Consider the following 15,282-nt stretch of genomic DNA (forward strand, 5'->3'; position numbering starts at 1 on the left):
CACATCCAGGTTATCATGTTCCTAAGCTGATCAATTAGATCAGTCTGTGTTCAGGTAACATGGTTTAGAATCTGCGGGGTGAGTGGAGGAAGAGATGGGAATTAAGAATAAAAAACTAAAAAATACAAGACAGGTCTCTCAATTTAGGAGCTTTTAAAGTCAAACTCCAAAGTAAGGCTTCTGATGTCTAGTTTTCCTTTTATTATAAATTCTCTGTCTCTTTTCAGACATAGCTTGAATCTAACTCCAGCTGCAGAGCCCATCTCTGAATGGCCAGGAGAAAGAGCATAATCTCCAAACTGCAAACATAAGGTTCTAGCTCGCAAGGGCAATGGAAAGACAAGTAAGTTTAAAATATTTCGATATCAGAAAGAACGACTACCCAACATTTGCAGCAACATGGACGGCACTGGAGGAGATAATGCTAAGAGAAATAAGTCAAGCAGAGAAAGACAATTATATGGTTTCACTCATTTATGGAACATAAGAAATAGGAAGATCAGTAGGAGAAGGAAGAGAAGAAGGAAGGGAAGAAGGAAGGGGGGGTAAACAGAAGGGGGAAGGAACCACGAGAGACAGGGACTATGAGAAACAAACTGAGGGCTTCAGAGGGGAGGGGGTGGGGGATTGGGATAGGCTGGTGATGGGTAGTAAGGAGGGCACGTATTGCACGGAGCACTGGGTGTTATACGCAAATAATGAATCACGGAACACTACATCAAAAACTAAGGATGTACTGTACGGTGACTAACATAACATAATAAAAAATCATTATAAAAAAAAAGACCATTTGGACATTGGGGCCATTACAGAATGGTTCACTTACCAACACACACACGTTTGTCCACACCCACAGCCAGGCCTGGGGAACAGTCACAGCGGAAGGACCCTTCATTGTTGATGCACTGTCCATTCACGCAGATTCCTGGGGTCTGGCATTCATCAACATCTGCCCAGAGGGAAGCACAACCCAGGCCATTACTGGGTAAATTTAACCTTATTACAGAGTTTACCAGTTGTCACCCTTCTAGACTGTCAACCTTTTGTTTTCCATTTTATAGTCAGTGGAAGGACACATAGATGTGATAATAAATCTTATATCTAAAAAAATAAAATATGGGCGCCTGGGTAGCGCAGTCGTTAAAGCGTCTGCCTTCGGCTCAGGGCGTGATCCTGGCGATCTGGGATCGAGTCCCACATCAGGCTCTTCCGCTATGAGCCTGCTTCTTCCTCTCCCACTCCCCCTGCTGTGTTCCCTCTCTCGCTGGCAGTCTCTCTGTCACATAAATAAATAAAGTCTTTAAAAAAAAAAATAAATAAATAAAAATAAATAAATAAAATAAAATAAAATACATCACCATCATAAATAAATAAATAAATAAATAAATAAATAAATAAATAAATAAAATATTACAATATAGAGCTCAGAAGGAAAAAAGGGTGGGGGCATGTGAATTCTGATGTTTATAAAGTAATCTGTGCAAAGCCAAACAGAAGATTCACCTAAAAGGAAGCACCCGGGTCCCCTAAGTGAATTCAGGGATCTGCCAGGAGGCAAAAACTTTCTGAAGGTGCCTCTTCTGCCACAGTGATCAGTTTCAGGCATTTCTCACCATCACCAAGGCTGACTACTAAAGCTGTTGGGTTCCTTGGCTACCACACTCATTAATTGTGCCAACCCATTATGAAAGAGCATTTGTATTCCCAGTAATAGCATGCACCTCTCCATCCATATCCACCACCCACCCACCCATCACACACACACACACACACACACACACACACACACACACATTGCCATAGCCCTGCGGAGACATCAGGGACACCTTGTGGAGATAAGAACTCATTCTACCTACAGGACCTTATCAAATGGACTGAACGCCAAAAGAAGGGGTCCCGGCTCTAGGAGCAAATCCTTCTTTATTCCAAGTTAATTCCTGATCTCCCCTCAATTCACAGGTCTTCAATACTGTACTATTGGCATTTCATAATAAACAGAGGGTTACTATGACTAGAGAGACCATGCAATTTATTATCTAAGTTGACACACTTTTGAGCGTCCAAGGGGTCACTGTTAATAGTTACACAGGGACAAGAGGCATAACTGGGTTCTATTCCAGACAAACAGAAATGTCTGAGCACCGTAGCTGTGGGAAAGAGAAGACCAGCTCCCTTGACATTCAAGCTAGCTTTGGAGATGCTTGCCCTCCAGTGTCAACTGTGAGTCCTCAGCGGACACCAGGGAGAGCATTTGAAAGCCACTTTGTGACCATGTTACTCCATAAAGGTTCACCCAAAAGACTAAAAGCAAAGTGAATATCAAGGGTTACACAGATTTCTGTGGGAAACTATGACAAGGTTAAATAATGACAGGCTTTGTATTCTAAATTTACTCTAATCGCCAAAGGAATCAATAAAACATTCTAAGATAACCAATAACTCGATATATCAATGAGAATATAGACTGTTTAGAGGCAAGACATGGTAGTATCTATAAGAACAAATTCAGAGAAAATGGCTCACCCCAATACCACTTGAGTATTCAGCTCAAACTGACCAAAGGAAAATTTAGGAGGTCCTGTTGAAACCACTGGACATAGAAGGGCTTCACGTGTAGGAGGACGAAAGGAACCAAGAATTAATACCTCTAATGGATTTAATTAGATGTGCAATAATGCATCGTAAAATGTCAAAAATCTATATACCCCCACAAAGCAGAAAATCTAGTAGGGAGCTATAAAAGGTGTGTGGACGTGCATAATAAGAACCTGGTGAGTGACTTCAAAGATACAAGAATAGGCAGCTATGAAATCTCAAAGGAAGGAAACATCAGGGATGGCACAGGGTGATTATAATATTGAAGAAATGTTAGCTAGAGGAGGCAGAATTTGAAACCATGATTTAAAAATGGGAATGATTTTGACAATGAGCAGGAGATGAGAGGCATTCTGGGCACAGATTATGATGGGAACAAAGGAAGAAAGTGTAACACTCCTCACTGCCAGTGTGCATTCCCGGAAAGGTAGGTCAGGGGCTGGATAGAATGTGAGAGAATCTTCAAGTTAAGTAGCTTCTACTACAGACTTTCTTTACAGCAATTCTGGAGGAATGATTCAGTTATAATCTCTAAAAATTTGCCCTGATCATTGTGATTATTCATGAGAATTAGCATACCTTTGGGAAATAGAATATTGATGAAAGTATTTGTACTCTCAGATCCAAAGGTAAAATCCCCCAAGTCAGCCCAGCTGTGAGCAACCTAGATAAAAAATGAAAGTGCACACTTTTTTTTTTAATCTAAAAGCAAAAATAGCAAAAGCGAGGTTGCAAACTAGCTAAGACTCTCTTTGGTTTTTTGCACAATAAAGCCTTACATAAAGCATAGCTATTTCTGAATATCATAAAAACTTTAAAGATGTTTTAAAATGCTTTTGAATTTCATGAAATTGAAGGATGGTCTTTCCCCAGAACAACATGGTAGAAAAATTAGGACATTAATTCATGGTTCCTACAGCGTATGTCTTACAAACCTTTCTCTAGCAACAGTAGTTAACACTTCAATAGTGTTTGTGATGTGCCCAGGACTGTTTTAAAACACTTCACATCTATTTTTGGAAACAATCCTTTGTTCAAATCAAATTTTAGGTCAAGTCAAAAACAATAAGACAAATACATAAGGAGCCCTGAGAATCTACTGCACTTTGGGGGAACACAGATTTCCCACAAAGGTGGACAACATGAACCCAGTGTCAGGGAATGTCTACATAGCTCCTACATTGAGAACTATAGGGTTATTAAAAAATGATGGCAGACATGTTTATTCACCTTAGAGTTTCAAAAAACTTATGGTTGCCAACACTTTAGGATTATGAAATGTGATATTAAAATTTGGATGCCTGGCCTCTCCCAGAAAATCTGAAAATCTAGCAACCATGGATCCCCTCACCTTGCAGGTCAGTAATATCATATAGGGCAGAATCCTGGGTCCCAGGATTAGACAGTTGATATGCACTGTTCTTCAGCTCACCACTGCCACCATGTTGCTCCCGTCCCAGTCTATAGGCATTGGGTTGGAAAATCTTGGCTTGGGTTGTAAATTTCAAATGCTGAATGAATATAGCTTCCTAGAGCTATGGCTGGGATATAGTTGCTAGATCAGAGAGAGGTTAACTTTGAATTTCTTGACTCGGCTAGGAAAGAGTGGAACTTCAGGAAATGTGTCCAACCTGCTAATATTTGAACATATAATCTAGTTTTTCCAACTATTTTTCTCTATCTCTTGTTACAGAATCTTTACATAACAGAATTAGAGGTGATCTAATACAATACCTTCCCTTTGTAGATATGGATACTTGAGCTGACTGGCGGTGGTATCAATCCTGGTTCTTGACACCACCAAACTCGTGACAGATACTTGTCCCCTGGGGGCTGGGGGAAGTGTTCTGTGGTCCTTTTGGTTATGTACTTTAATTTATTGTTGTTGGAGTTTCTACACACTGGTGTGTGTTTAAGAGCAAAGAGAATAGATGTGATTTAACCTTAAATTAAGTGAAAAGAACTGGGGAGACAAATGAATGATCTCGATCATGAAATGGACAGTATGGAAATTAGCCAGCTTTTTGTTTGGAAGAGAGGCATGGTCCATCACTCAAGAATGACATCTAGTCGATTTCTTTTCCACTGAAGGTAATAACAGCAGGGCCTGGGCATGGCCCCGAACTTAGAGAGCATTGAGACGATCCATTAAAATTTACAATCCTATTCCTAGAGCAAAGAGAAACCTCTAGAGGTCTTTCTAGGCTTGGCCTCAAATTCTAATTATAACTCATAAAGGGATTTCTTAATCCAAGAATAGCTTCTTTGAAGTTAAAGAGTAGAGAATAAAATGGTAAAAATGATGTGTCCACAGGAGCATCCGAGAAGGTCATATTCAGGGCTAAGAGGGGAAATTTTTCAAGTACTAGGACTTTTCTGCATCGCATTGGCCATACGATCAGCAGCATCTGCTTGCTAGGGCTACCACAACAACATACCACAGACTGCGTGGCTTACACAATGGAAAATTTTTTGCTCACAGTTCTGGAAGCCAGAAGTCGGAAATCAAGGTGTTGACGGGTTTGGTGTCTCGTGAGGCCTCTCTCCTTGGCTTGCACATGGCCTTTAACTTTGTGCATACACTTCCCTGGGGGCTCTACCTCTGTGAATGAGGGCACCCCCATATGACCTCCTTTAGTCTTAATTAACTCTTTAAAATCCCTACATCCAAACACAGTCACATTTGGATGTCCTGGGGATTAGTACTTGAACATACCAATTTTAAGGGAATGCAGTTCAGTCCCTAACATCAGCACGAGTCAAAAGAGGAGAAAAAAGATCTGAGGGACCAGAATAGAGATCTTGATTTACCCATAGACAGCTGATACCCAGGGCCCCTCTCCTGGATCCACAGAATTCTTATTCCACGGGTAACGTGGGTCCGACTGCTCCAGGACCGCAGCTAACATGTGATCGTCCCCTCCGACCACATCCTAGTACGTCTGTTCGCCTACTGCACACCACACTGGGAAAAAGTCAGGAGGGCCGGGTAGAAGGCGGAGAACTCTGAAAGTGCCTCCTTAAATGTTACACCCCGGGCATCTCTCTTGCTTCATTCCAGTCTTGGCCCTCAGGACATCCCATGATTAAGACAGTAGCACCGGAAGGAGCTGAAACTGAGAAGTCACATAGCTCCTGATTCAAATTTCAGGTCAGGTCCACATTCAGGTTAGGAGGGAGGAAAGTGTGGGGCCACCAGAGTAATTTCCTTCTTCCTTATTTTAAGGTTTAGATAACAGTCAGAAGTAAAAAAAAAGGAAAAAAAAGAAAAAGACATGTGAAAGAGAGCATACAGAGGTGAAGTTATTTGGAATATATATTTTATCTAAGGTATGTAAAGAATCTGTTAAAATCTACCAGCTATTTTAAAGGTAATAACTGAGTATGTTAAAAAATTGTAGACCAGTGTTAGCTAAAGAGATACCAAAGGCAGGCACATACGATGACTCGTAGCAAGGTGGTTAAGGTCATACAGCCACAGGGCCACCACCCCCACCCCTAACGCAGGCAGAGGACAGAAGACACAGGATAGTGAGGTACAGATGAGATCGCTTAACTTGCTAATGCTAAGGTTGTTCTGTGCGTGCACGAGGCGGGCCTCAGATTCAAACGTGCTAGAGCCAGAAGCCGATTTTCTAGGACATTACTGTAAACACACTGAGTAGCCTGCTTTCGGGATTTTTTTTATCAATGGGGCATGAATCATACCTGTTTCAGGTCGTTCCCTCACGGGTCAAGCCCCACTGAAAGGCAATGGCTGGAATGGATTTTTCGTCTGTTTCCCCCAAGTCTGTGCCAGACGGAGGCTTACAGCACAGAACATGAAACGTCCTTAGCTTTACTAGGCCACTAACCACAGTTCTCCTTGCAGGGCACCTGGCTGGATCGGGGGATAGTTCAGGGACGTGATTCAAGTCTTCTGCAGCACTCTTTCGTTTAATTATGGTATAAAGGTTGGCATAATTGGATTACTTAGCCTGAAGAAGGAAAAGGCTGAAAAGTGACTTTGTAGCTGCCTTAACTACAGAAAGGATTTTTCATGAACTCCATCAACCAAGAGAAGGATTATCGTAAGGAATGGGCTATTCCATGGGTGCAAAGATGGGGAAGAAGGTGTAAATGGATTTTAGGAGAATTCAAGTCCGTTAGTAGGAAAATCTTTTGAAATCCTCTGAGGTGAAATACTGATTTTATATATATATATATACACACACACACACACACACACACACACACACACACATATATATATATGATTTTATTTATTTATTTGAGAAAGAGAGAATGCACACCTATGGGCAAGCCAGGGGACGGGCAGAGGGGAAGCAGAGGGACAAGCAGACTCCCCGCTGAGTGCGGAGCCCCCTGGGGGAGAACCTTGGATCACAACCCTGAGATGATGACCAGAGACAAAACCAAGAGACCAACGCTTAACCAGCTGAACCACCCAGACTATACTTAGGAGCCCTTAGACTATATTTAGGAGCTGTTGACAAGGGCATTGTTTTATAGACCCACAATTTCTTAAAAATCTTTAAAAAATTCATGGATCTCCATCTCTCTGAAATGACATTTATTCCAAAAGTCTCTTAAATCTTTCTCTAGCAAAGTGGATCACTTCAGTCACATAAAAACGTCCTAGAAAGAAGCCCTATTAGCCCATAGCACAGTGTGTTCTGTATAGTATAAGCTCGGAAAATGTTTATTGAAGGGCAATGAATGAAGGGAAGAAAGGAGTAGTTTAGTAGCCAAAACCCAGAAGTTTATTTCACTGAATACACTCTACTGTGGAGAAACAGTAACCGGATTCAACCTTGCAGTGAAAACTCTACTAAGAAGCATTTGCTTCCCCGATAGATCATGTATTAATTAGAATAAGAGCGCTATTGCCATAAGGGACACTACAAGGCCATGAAAATAATCTGCCTGAACGCATCTCCATCGGCCTCGAGCATTTCCCAAGCCACGCCTCACTTCATCAGGTGGATCTTCCTCGCAGGGACAGACGGACACCGCAACCTTGAGGCTCCGGCTCTGTCTGCACTTGGTATCTCATGGGTTCAAAGGAATTATTTTGCCTCAGAAAAGATGAAGAATGAGGGCATTCCGAGAGTACAGATGGGACTTAGCAACTGGCAAAACCAGTTCCTGGCTGTTATTTCTACTCCAGATTTAAATTCCCAGGTGTGTATCAGATTGGGCCAGCAAATGTCACAGGGTGCTTTATGAGAAGAGGAACGTACACCAGGCAGGAAAAAAAAAAAAAAGAAAAAGAAAAAGAAAAAGAAAAAGAAAAAGAAAAAGAAAAAGAAAAAGAAAAAGAAAAACCAAACAGGACTGCTTCCATCCCCTGTATTTTACAGACAGAGAATGAACACTGAAGCTCATGCAAAGAAGGGTGACTGATTTAGGAAAACGATAGTAGCATTAACGTTACAGGCCGTCTCCCCAGCAGTCCTGCACAGAATCTTTGCAAATGAGTACTCGGGTACCAGACTTCTATCATGACCGGTTTCTGATGGGCCCCTAATTCCTCTCCTCCACTTCCTTCCACATCGGCTTCTGTCCATGACAGGTGTGATGCAGGACGAGGGAAGAACAGCTTCATTCTCACTCAGAGCACAGAGATAAATGCAAGGACATGAAGGAAATAGTGGGTCTTCTGATCAGTCACTACAACAGATGCCTTTTAAAGTCCTAAATTAATTTTTCATTACCCCTGTTCTTTCTATTTATAAGACAAGCTTTTGTCCCTTTCTCTTGATTCCTTAGAGATGTCTAGTCCTGGTTTACTAACTCTCTGCAGTTTAATATTTGGGTCAAGAGCAAGTTACAAAGTCCTTTAATTAACTATGCTCTTCACAGCTTCAAAATTCTCCTTCCGGTGACAGCTCGTTACCTACTCTCTCATTGTATTTTTCCCCAGCTTTATGGAGATATAATTGGCAATTGTATTTATTGAAGGTGTACAACTCGATGATTTAACATACTTATACATCACAAAATAATCACCACAATCAAGCTAATTAACACATCCATCACTTCACATAGTTGCCATCTTGTTTGTTTGTCAAGGTGAGAACACTTGATATTTACCCTCTTAGCAAATTTCAAGTATACAACATTATTCACTACAGTCACAATGTTGTATAGTAGATCCCCAGAACATAGTCAACTTCAGTGCAATCTCTATCAAAATCCCAATGCTGTTTTTTTAAAAAAATAGGAAAAAAAACATAAAATCACATGCAACCACAAAAGACACCAAATAGCCAAAGAAATCTTCAGTAACAAGAATAAAGCTGGAAACACTATAATGCCTGATTTCAAAATACATTACAAAGCTATAGTAATCAAAAGAGTATGGCAAGGGCATAAAAACAGACATGCAGACCAATGGAACAGAATACATAACCCATAAATAACCCACATGTCTATACTCAACTGATCTATGACAAATATACCAATAAGACACAATGGAGAAAGGACAGTCTCTGCAGTTAATAGTGCTGGGAAAACTGAATACCCACATCCAGAAGAATGAAACCCAACACTTATACACAAAAAAATCCACTCCAAATGGATAAAACACTTAGACCTAACAGCTGCAGCTATATATACAAGTAGAAAACAAAGGGGAAAGCTTCCTGACGTTGGTCTAGGCAATGATTTTTTTCATATGACACCAAAAGCACAGGCCACAAAAGCAAAAATAGGAAAGTGGAATTCCATCAAACTAAAAAGCTTCTGCACAGCAAAGGAAACAGTCATCACAGTGAAAAGACAGCCTAAAGAATGGGAGAAAATATTTGCAAACCACGTGCCCGATAAGGGATGCACTTCCAAAATACATGGGGAACTCCTACGACTTGATAGCAAAAACAAGAACAAAGCACTTTTTTAAAAATAAGGGACCTAGGAGAGAGAGTTAAGATGGCAGAGGAGTAGGGGACCCCTTTTTCAGCCGGTCCCCTGAGTCGAGCTGGATAGGTACCAGATCAGCCTAAATAACCACGGAATCAGCCTGAGACGCAGGATGATGCATCTGGATCTCTACAAATGAACATCTCCAGCGCTGAGTATTGAGGTACGAAGAGGGGAGCTGTAAACCGTGCACGGATATCGGAAGATAAACGGAAGAGGGAGGGAGCCGCCGCGTTTGGGCGCCGGGAAGCGGCAGCTACCTGCACGGGGGAGCGGGCGGACTCACAGAGGGCGCCCGCGAGAGAGCGGACTGAGACCTGTGAGCCGTGAACGAGTGCGCCACCAGGCATCTCCCGGAACACCCGAATCCCGGTGTGCTCACGGGATCCAGACTGAGACCGGGAACTCCCGGAGCGCGCGCGCGGCGGGGCGGCTGGTGGCTGGCGGGCCACCTGCACGGGGGAGCGGGCGGACTCGCGGTCGGCACCCGCGAAACAGCAGACTGAGACCCTGAACCGGGTGCGCGCGCCACCAGGCTTCTCCCGAAACTCCGGAATCGAGGTGCGCTCACCGGGCATAGACTGAGACCGGGAGACCCGGGAGCGCGCGGGGCGGACGGTGGCTGGCGGCATTAGAAACACAAAGGACAGAGACGCGCCGGCCCTGGAAGTGAGGGCAGGGACGCCGGGTGTGAGGCGCACATCCCGGGACACTGCAGGGTTGAGCAGCACCAACAGTAATAGAGTTAAAGTGGCCAGAACATCAGTGGAGAACGGGTCGCAATCCCTCTGTTCTGTGACAATGCAGCCTCTGCTGCTCTGACCCTCAGAAGAGGCATAGCCGGCCGCCAGGGAAAGCCACCAGAGAACAAAAGCCTGGAAATACCGGCTCAGAGAGTGCCCATCCCCATCCTCCCTCGCAGGGGACACGGAGACTCTAACCAAACAGGGTTGCCTGAGTATCAGCGCGGCAGGCCCCTCCCCCAGAACACAGAAGGCAGGCTGAAAAATCAAGAAGCCCACAACCGGAGGGGCCTGGGTGGCGCAGTCAGTGAGCGCCTGTCTTTGGCTTAGGGTGTGATCCCAGCGTTCCGGAAAGGAGTCCCTCATCGGGCTCCTCCGCTGGGAGGTGCGTCTTCCTCTCCCACTCCCCTGCTTCTGTTCTGTTCTTGCTGACTGTCTGTCTCCCTCTCTCAGATAAGTAAATAAATAAAATCTTTAAAGAAGAAGCCCACATCTCTAAGATCCCTATAAAACAAGGGGCACGGCCTGGGACCCAGTCAATAATTTTGGGCTCTGGACAACCCCGCAACCTCCCCTCATTAAAATGACAAGAAGGAGAAGCCCCCCCCAGCAAAGAAAAGACAGTGAGTCAGTGGCCTCTGCCACAGAAGTAACGGATATGGATGTAACCAAATTATCAGAAATGGAATTCAGAGTAACAATGGTCAAGATAATGAGTAGACTTGAAAAAAGTATTCAGGAAAATATTACTGAGAATATAGAATCCCTAAGGGCGGAAATGAGAGCGAATCTGACAGAAATTAAAAATTCTATGAGCCAAATGCAGGCAAAACTAGAGGCTCTGACGGCCAGGGTCACCGAAGCGGAGGAAAGGGTTAGTGAATTGGAGGATGGGTTAATAGAGGAAAAAATAAAAATAGAAGATGGTCTTAAAAAAATCCACGCCCACGAATGTTGGCTACGGGAGATTACTGACTCAACGAAACGATCCAATGTTAGAATCATCGGCATCCCCGAGGGGGTGGAGAAAAACAGAGGTCTAGAAGAGATATTTGAACAAATTGTAGCTGAAAACTTCCCTAATCTAGCAAGGGAAACAAAAATTCGTGTCCAAGAGGCAGAGAGGACCCCTCCCAAGCTCAGCCATGAGAGACCTACACCACGTCACGTCATAGTGCATTTCGCAAATATGAGATCCAAGGATACAGTATTGAAAGCGGCCAGGGCAAAGAAATTTCTCACGTACCAAGGCAAAGGCATCAGAATTACGTCAGACCTGTCTACACAGACCTGGAATGAGAGAAAGGGTTGGGGGAGCATTTTTAAAGCTCTTTCAGAGAAAAACATGCAGCCAAGGATCCTTTATCCAGCAAGGCTGTCATTCAGAATTGATGGAGAAATAAAGACATTTCAGAATCGACAGTCACTAGCCAATTTCGTAATCACGAAACCAGCCCTACAGGAGGTATTACGGGGGGTTCTATAAAAGTAAAAAGGCCCCAAGAGTGATACAAAACAGAAAGTCACAGCCAATACAAACAAAGACTTTACTGACAACATGGCAGAATTAAAAGCATATCTCTCAGTACTCAGCCTGAACATTAATGGTTTAAATTCTTGCTTTAAACGCCACAGGGTTGCAGATTGGATAAAAAGAAATGACCCATCCATTTGCTGTCTACAAGAGACTCATTTCGAACCCAAAGATGCATTCAGACTGAGAGTAAGGGGATGGAGTACCATCTTTCACGCAAATGGACCTCAAAAGAAAGCTGGGGTAGCAATTCTCATATCAGATAAACTGGATTTTAAACTACAGACTATAGTTAGAGATGCAGAAGGGCACTATATTATTCTTAAAGGAAGTATTCAACAAGTGGATATGACAATTATAAATATATATGCCCCCAACAGGGGAGCAGCAAGATACACAAGCCAACTCTTAACCAGAATAAAGAGACATATAGATAAAAATACATTAATAGTAGGGGACCTCAACACTCCACTCTCAGAAATAGACAGAACACCCTGGCAAAAACTAAGCAAAGAATCAAAGGCTTTGAATGCCATACTCGACGAGCTGGACCTCTTAGATATATATAGAACACTACACCCCAGAACCAAAGAATACTCATTCTATTCTAATGCCCATGGAACATTTTCAAGAATAGACCATGTTCTGGGACACAAAACAGGTCTCAGCCGATACCAAAAGATTGAAATTATCCCCTGCATATTCTCAGACCACAACGCTCTGAAATTGGAACTCAACCACAAGGAAAAATTTGGAAGAAACTCAAACACTTGGAGACTAAGAACCATCCTGCTCAGGAATGACTCGATAAACCAGGAAATCAAAAATCAATTTAAACAATTTATGGAGACCAATGAGAATGAAAATACAACAGTCCAAAACCTATGGGATACTGCAAAGGCAGTCCTAAGGGGGAAATACATAGCCATCCAAGCCTCACTCAAAAGAATAGAAAAATCTAAAATGCAGGTTTTATATTCTCACCTCAAGAAGCTGGAACAGCAACAGAGGGACAGGCCTAATCCACGCACGAGGAAGCAGTTGACCAAAATTAAAGCTGAAATCAATCAAGCAGAAACCAGAAGTACAGTAGAGCAGATCAACAGGACTAGAAGCTGGTTCTTGGAGAGAATCAATAAAATTGACAGACCACTGGCAAGACTTATCCAAAAGAAAAGAGAAAGGACCCAGATTATTAAAATTATGAATGAAAAAGGAGAGGTCACGACGAACACCATGGAAATTGGAAGGATTATTAGAAATTTTTATCAACAGCTATATGCCAATAAACTAAGCAATCTGGAAGAGATGGAATCCTTCCGGGAAACCTATAAACTACCAAGATTGAAAAAGGAAGAAACTGATTTCTTAAACAGGCCAATTAATTATGAAGAAATTGAGTCAGTGATAAACAACCTTCCAAATAACAAAACTCCAGGCCCGGACGGTTTTCCTGGGGAATTCTACCGAACATTCAAAGAAGAAATAATACCTATTCTCCTAAAGCTATTTCAAAAAATAGAAACAGAAGGAAAGCTACCAAACTCATTCTATGAGGCCAATATTACCTTGATCCCCAAACCAGGCAAAGACCCCCTCAAAAAGGAGAATTACAGACCGATTTCCCTAATGAATATGGACGCCAAAATCCTCAACAAGATACTTGCTAATAGAATCCAACAGTTCATTAAAAGGATTATCCATCACGATCAAGTGGGATTCATACCTGGGATGCAAGCGTGGTTCAATATTCACAAATCAATCAGCGTGATACATCATATCAACAAGAAAAGACTCAGGAACCATATGATCCTCTCAATCGATGCCGAAAAAGCATTTGACAAAATACAGCATCCTTTCCTGATTAAAACCCTCCAGAGTGTAGGAATAGAAGGTACATTTCTCAATCTCATAAAAGCCATCTATGAAAAGCCTACTGCAAATATTATTCTCAATGGGGAAAAGCTGGAAGCCTTTCCCTTAAGATCAGGAACACGACAAGGATGCCCACTCTCGCCACTATTATTCAACATAGTACTAGAAGTCCTTGCAACAGCAATCAGACGACAAAAAGGGATCAAAGGTATTCAAATCGGCAAAGAAGAAGTCAAAATGTCTCTCTTCGCAGATGACATGATACTCTATATGGAAAACCCAAAAGAAGCCACTCCCAAACTATTAGAAGTTATAGAGCAATTCAGTAACGTGGCAGGATACAAAATCAATGCTCAGAAATCAGTTGCATTTCTATACACGAATAACCAGACCGAAGAAAGAGAAATTAGGGAATCCATCCCATTTATAATAGCACCAAAAACCATACGTTACCTTGGAATTAACTTAACCAGAGACGTAAAGGACCTATATTCTAGAAACTATAAATCACTCTTGAAAGACATTGAGGAAGACATAAAAAGATGGAAAGATATTCCATGCTCATGGATCGGAAGAATTAACATAGTTAAAATGTCCATGCTACCCAGAGCAATCTACACTTTCAATGCTATCCCGATCAAAATACTGAGGACATTTTTCAAAGAACTGGAACAAATAGTCCTTAAATTTATATGGAAACAGAAAAGGCCCCGAATCTCCAAGGAACTGTTGAAAAGGAAAAACAAAGCTGGGGGCATCACAATGCCGGATTTCGAGCTGTACTACAAAGCTGTGATCACAAAGACAGCATGGTACTGGCACAAAAACAGACACATAGACCAATGGAACAGAATAGAGAGCCCAGAAATGGACCCTCGGCTCTTTGGGCAACTAATATTTGATAAAGCAGGAAAAAACATCCGGTGGGAAAAAGACAGTCTCTTCAATAAATGGTGCTGGGAAAATTGGACAGCTACATGCAAAAGAATGAAACTTGACCACTATCTCACACCATACACAAAAATAAACTCCAAATGGATGAAAGACCTCGATGTGAGACAGGAATCCATCAAAATTCTAGAGGAGAACATAGGCAGCAACCTCTATGACATCGGCTAAAGCAACCTTTTTCATGATACATTCCCAAAGGCAAGAGAAACAAAAGATAAAATGAATTTATGGGACTTCATCAAGATTAAAAGCTTCTGCACAGCCAAGGAAACAGTCAGAAAAACTAAGAGGCAGCCCACGGAATGGGAAAAGATATTTGCAAATGACACTACAGATAAAGGACTGGTATCCAAGATCTACAAAGAACTTCTCAAACTCAATACACAAGAAACAAACAAACAAATCAAAAAATGGGCAGAAGATATGAACAGACACTTTTCCAATGAAGACATACAAATGGCTAACAGACACATGAAAAAATGTTCAAAATCATTAGCCATCAAGGAAATTCAAATCAAAACCACACTGAGATACCACCTTACGCCAGTGAGAATGGCAAAAATAGACAAGGCAAGAAACAACAATTGTTGGAGAGGATGTGGAGAAAGGGGATCCCTCCTCCATTGTTGGTGGGAATGCAAGTTGGTACAGCCACTCTGG

General features: G+C 42.3%; 1 long non-coding RNA gene across 1 annotated transcript in view; it reads right to left on the bottom strand.

Annotated features, from left to right (window-relative positions):
- Window positions 1–832: 832 nt before the first annotated feature.
- The window catches only part of LOC113261624 (uncharacterized), a 341,122-nt gene continuing 326,672 nt past the window's right edge, over window positions 833–15,282 (bottom strand). Inside the window, exon 18 of the long non-coding RNA XR_008957555.1 lies at window positions 833–949. This is a non-coding gene — a long non-coding RNA (uncharacterized LOC113261624). The remainder of the gene's footprint in view (window positions 950–15,282) is intronic.

The sequence above is a fragment of the Ursus arctos genome, unplaced genomic scaffold, assembly GCF_023065955.2.
Source record: "Ursus arctos isolate Adak ecotype North America unplaced genomic scaffold, UrsArc2.0 scaffold_5, whole genome shotgun sequence".
Classification (NCBI taxonomy): Eukaryota; Metazoa; Chordata; class Mammalia; order Carnivora; family Ursidae; genus Ursus; species Ursus arctos.